This window comes from Argiope bruennichi, chromosome 6 (genome assembly GCF_947563725.1).
Source record: "Argiope bruennichi chromosome 6, qqArgBrue1.1, whole genome shotgun sequence".
Classification (NCBI taxonomy): Eukaryota; Metazoa; Arthropoda; class Arachnida; order Araneae; family Araneidae; genus Argiope; species Argiope bruennichi.
This window is the reverse complement of record NC_079156.1, coordinates 114,016,861-114,022,694: the sequence shown is the minus strand read 5'-3', so window position 1 is coordinate 114,022,694 and position 5,834 is coordinate 114,016,861.

The window sequence follows — 5,834 nt, the reverse complement described above, 5'->3', positions numbered from 1 at the left end:
ATGTTTTATTATACTTATTTTAAATAAAGTTCCTTATGTAAAGTTTTTAGAATTTTTTATGGCTTAACAAATGAAGTTTATTAATGTATTTATTATTTACTTAAATAAGTTTGTAATTCTTATTTATCGTGAATCAAAAATTTTTGTAGTTACTTTTATATTTTAAGTTTTGTTTAAGTTTTTGAGTTGAATATTATGTTCATTTCTTTGTCTGCTTTTAAAAAGTTTTTTTATTGCAGTAATTTTATTGAAATTTTTACTTAAAGGTATTAGTGCATTTATTTATTTTGTAAATTTGAATGGTCTTTCAAAGACCCAGTTATTAGAAAATATTTGAATATGCTTTATTTGATAATCAGTTTATCAGGAGCATTTTAATTTTTAAATCTGAAATATAAGTTTGTAATTAGAATATTGCATGTGATCAGCTTGTTGGTAGTTATTCCATTTTATATTCTCAATTTTTTTTTTTTTTTTTCCTTTATAGTGTTGTATTGACATGTTATTATTTTACTTGATTTTTTTTTTATTATTATTGCCTGAAATGTAAAGCAATAATTGCTCTCTATAATTTCCAGTTCACTAATATTATTGTATATAATGGAACCTTCTGTAAATTTAGACTGAATAATAGTGAGATATTTGTTTAGTTTTCAGATATCAAATGTTTATTTCCGTTTTGTGATATATGTTAATATATTTGAGAGATATTATTTATTTTTAAAATCAATATATTTTACTGATGTTTCATCATTTGAATTTAAGAGTAATATTATTTTAACAGAAATTGGAAATACTTTCAAATGTGCCTAAAGTTATCATTTAATTTTGTTTCTAGAAATTAGTTACATTTAAGCACCATGTAAGATTTTCTTTTACTTTTTGCATTTTTATGGAAATTTACTTTTAAAAATCTTCACATGCTTTTTACTTTATGTGCATGCACTTAAATAAGCAGTTCGATTTTGAAACCAAGCTTAGGAATCTTTAAGTTAGTTTGAACATTTTTGGATAAAAATTTATAACTAATTCTGATTTAAATCCAAAATTTTTATCTATTGTATGTTTCAGAAAGGCATGTGTAGTAAAAAATTTTAGGAAATCTTAAAATTTTTTAATATTATTTTCTATAATAAAAAATATTATTTGATATGCCCTATGTAATTATAAATAATATAATGAATACAATATAATTTAATATTATTAATGAAGTAGTAAGATATTCTTTAGTTTCATGACATTTGTTCAGTTATTTTTGAAAAAATTAGTAATTAACTGATCTTATTTTTATTTATTGTGCAGTTTAATTACCTTTAGAAAACCTAAAATTTAATAATGTTTAAAGTATTTATTGCATTTGCATGATTTTTAATTTTTTTATAGCCTTTTATGGATGGTGTGATGGAAAGATAAATTGTATTCTGTGAAGTTCTTGCTTTGAGTTAAATTAGTTTTTACAGTATAGGCCCAATACATTATGCCTATAATGTTATATTTAGATTCCTAAAAAGTGCTTGTTATCAAAAACAAAGAATTAAAAAAGAGATGGATTGATTCAATTCAAAAAAATTTTAGGCATATTTTTTTAATATATTTTTATCCTTTTTGTGTGTATCTAGATTTAATATCTTAGACTAGTTAATGTCCAATTCTGTAACTAAATATCCAATTTTATCATTAAGTAATTATCTTTTTGTTAATTTGATACTTTTAGTTGAATTATAATTTAGTGTGATAAAGTGGTTGAAAATGAAGGATTATCTTTAATTTCAAAGTTTAAAAAGTAATTTAGAATTTTATACTGAGTTGCATAATTGATGCCAATTTATTAAAATCCTTGCCAGATTTCTAATATATTTTATTTTCCAGATGTGTTTTATATGCTTTTTCATTCATATGTAGATATAACATTTAAATTCGTTACTCCAGAAATAATATACTTGTGTATCATATAATAAGTAATTGTTAATCTCAAAAAATTGTTTGTATTTAAAATTGCACTTTTTTTAAAATGGATGCAATTTTTAATTTATTATTATTCCTGTCTCACCATTTATATTTTCATGTAAAGTGGTTGTGAAAATGCAGTTCTCCAGTGATTGTCTTGTATATTGCACAAATATATGTATTGCAATTCTGTAAAATGGAATGTATGTGATTCAATTTTTATATTATCTTTAAATATTGATATATAATGTGCTTAAAAAAATTCTGTTCTTGTGAAAACTGATTTATAAATTTGTGAGTAGGTTGTGATTGAAAAATATTTTTTCTAATTATTGTATTTTAAAAATTAAAGGTAAGAATTCCAACCTCAGATTCATGTAAATTTGTCCTTAATTTTTTTTTTTTTTTTTCCAAAAAAAAATTTTACCTTATGCCTTTAAAAAAAAAAATATCAATTCTGACATAAGGTGATAACAATGTGAATTTTAAATAAGAATTTTAATTAATTTTGGGAGCAGGATTCATTAATTATATAATTAGTTGTGGCTCATGCATTTTAACTGTGGAAATACTGTGACTATAATTATAGTCTCCCAGCACCCCTTAAATTTTGCTTTTTTTTTAAATTAATTTTCAATAAATAAAACGAATAACAAGATTTTTAAGTTGTTGTAGGTAAGTTTTAAAAGAAAATACTGATTTTTAATTAAAAATGAAACTGTTTTGAATTATTTTTCTTGCATTCTTTACTCCAATTTTTAAAGATTTACAAAACTGGCTGAGCAGTAACAAATTTGAAATTAAAAAAAATATATAAATATTTGTATAGATCAAATACCTGTATTTATTTATGGAAAAATGTAGTAGTATATACTTATATTAATTTTTCTTCATTGTTTTATTTATAATCAAATTTTACCATTTTTCTGCTGCAGAAAAGCATTTAAAATCCAATTTTAATGCTTCAGGAAAGGAAGGGTTGTATTTGAGGCATTATTATGGAGCAAAAGGATCGCGTTATTACTGCACATGCCTAGTAGTGGAAGTTAATATTGCTGTTTTGACAGCGCTGTTTCATCACAAATTCTAAAACGGAGCAAATGCACTTTGTTTCTGTGTATGCGCTGCGATTGAAAGTATTTTCTGTCTTTGAAGAGTAGTCTATCCCTATTTGGTGTTTTCCATTGAATTACCTTTCCTTTCACTTTAAAAAGAACGCTATTAGATGGTTAAGGAATTTGAAAATAGCGTGCAATATTACATTGTTTATACATTGAAAAATTTAGAGGTCCTGCAATTCCTCACTGCTTGCGTATGAGTCACAACTGTTAAAAATTGAAAGAATAAATACAATCCGAGATTGATTTGGGGAAAGGTCGTGTATGGACAAAATTATATGCAGAAATTAAAGCTGCATTGTTCGGGTTTCTTTTTAATAAAAAAAAGGTGTTTGCAATGTATGGATCATTTTTAAGAAATTGCAAGAATAAGTGTTTTTTTTTGTCTAGTCTTGAGATTGGAAATATTCTTACAGGTTAAATAGCTAATATTGGTCGAAAGTATTTCTAGGATTAGTTATTCTTGTGTAATTTATTGCTTGTAGTATTGGAGACCAGATGTGATGATCTGTGATTAATAAATAAGAGCCTTGATTTTTAGAAAATATTTTTTCTGAAAATTGTTGTTTTGAAAGAAGAAAAAAAAAAAAAAAAAACTTCATTTAGGGAAAAAAAAAAAAATATCACATACTTGTTATTAACTGCTGAATGAAATGTAAATTTGTAAATATTCCATGTTTTTGACATATTTAAAAAAATGTATTATAGTTTTTCGAAATATATTTTATTTCGTGGCAGCTTTTTTGTGTATGACAAAGAATATTATTTAGAGGTTTTGTGTAAACATTTTGAATGTCCTAAAATAAATTTTCTTTTTTAAAAACTGTTTGTGTTTATGCATTAATAAATTTTGGAAGCTCGGTTAACCAGCATTAACATTCCAAATGCGTTTACTGTTCATCAATTTATTGGAGATTTTTATAGGAATTTGAATCAGTTTATTTTGGTGATTTAAATGCTTTAAAAAAATCTTCATTAAAAAAAATTTATTATTATTATTAAATGCTTTAAAAAAATTTTCAAATAGCCTTGCTCATGGAGATTCAAAATTTATTTTTCAATCAATTTTAGAAAATTTTTCAATTTAAAAAGTATGATTAAGTAAAATAAAAGTAAGATGTATTATTTCAATATGTATGTATGTGTGTGTGTGTGTAAAAATTTGATTTTTCAATGTCTTTAAAATTATTTTGTTTACTCTTATGAAATTCGAGACTGACATTTTTACTTGATTTTTGAGTCGCATGAACTTTGTTTTTCTTATGCATGTCGGAGACAAAACACGGTTATCTAACATCTAACTTTAATTGATAATAACTGTTCACGTGCAATCCCTTTTCCATAGTATTCAGCCTTATAAAGCCCTTCTGAGCTATGAGCTGCTTTCTCTCCCGTATTGCTCTCATACGGATTATGGATATAATAATAAAAATCTTTTTAAAATATCAGAAATTGAAAGTTTCGCTTAAACATCGCGAGGAAAATAAATAAATCTTTTAAAGAATTCATCGTCTGTTCAGTTACTAGAAAATATATCTCTTGTGTATGTGTGTGGGATACAAACGTATATGTGAGTGAGCCAGTATCTGTGTGACTGACAGACAGACAGACCAATTCAAACATTCCATCTCAAAAAAACCAAATTATGAAATTAAATATGGAACTTTAAAATCCTGTTAATTGTGGAGTGGAAAATACTTCCTGCAATTAATATACACATTTTAGTAGTATCGGTGTTATGAAGTTGAAATTAAATTTCATCACATCAAGAACATGCATTGTAAATTCCAAACCTAAATTAATTATAAAAGAAGATTCTCAGGCTTTAAATGTTAAGAAACAAGACGTTTTTTTAAAAAAAGAAAAATTTATCGGTTTTTCTCGTTGAAAATGCTGTATAGAAAATATCGCATTAGATTTCAATCATAAGAAGGGAAATGTGAGATTGGACTCTTGAGTGAATCTCAAAAATTTTTGCACCAGTTTTGGAAACATTCGGAATTCTCAAGCAAAATTATTTTCACTTTTGTTAATATTTATGGCTACGATTTGATTTTTGAAAGTACAAATAAAACGAACAAACTTTTTCGGAAATGGGGAAAAATGTTAGAAAAGAAATTTAAACATTCTTCTGTTCATGCTATATCCGATGTCCTGCTTACAGGTAGTAGTAGCAAAAAAATATTAAAAAACATCGAATGGTGAGTTTTTTCATAACTTATTAATAATTTTTAAAGAATGATACAAAATTTAATAAACATTCCGAGTGATAACATGGAAGCAAATAAAGGGAAAGGTTACAATTGTAGCGGTTGCATTACTCTATCTTCTCTTTCGGACAATAGATGGCGATACCTGATTAGGTACGCATCCCATAGTGCACTGCGATTGTTATTATAATGAGATGTGATGCTGTTCTATTGAGATGCGCGCGTTTATGTCTTCGTGTTTTGTGTCAAATGTGCAGAGCCGGCTTTCTGTATAAAGGGGCCCGGGTGCAAAAATCCATTTGGTGCCTAAAATTTTTATCTAAGTAACAAAAAAAAAGAAAAGAAAAATACGAATTCATATTACTATTGCATGTTTATTTAATTCGCGATTTTGTTTTTGCTATTAATTATTTCAGGAAAATTAAAAATTTTTGCAATTTCTTTTCCGATGCTTAATATAGTAAGTGCATTTAAGCGTTATGCACACATGCTTGACCAAAGATGATTATTAATTTTAAATGACAGAAAAAACACTGGCAATATAAGGAAATATTTTAAC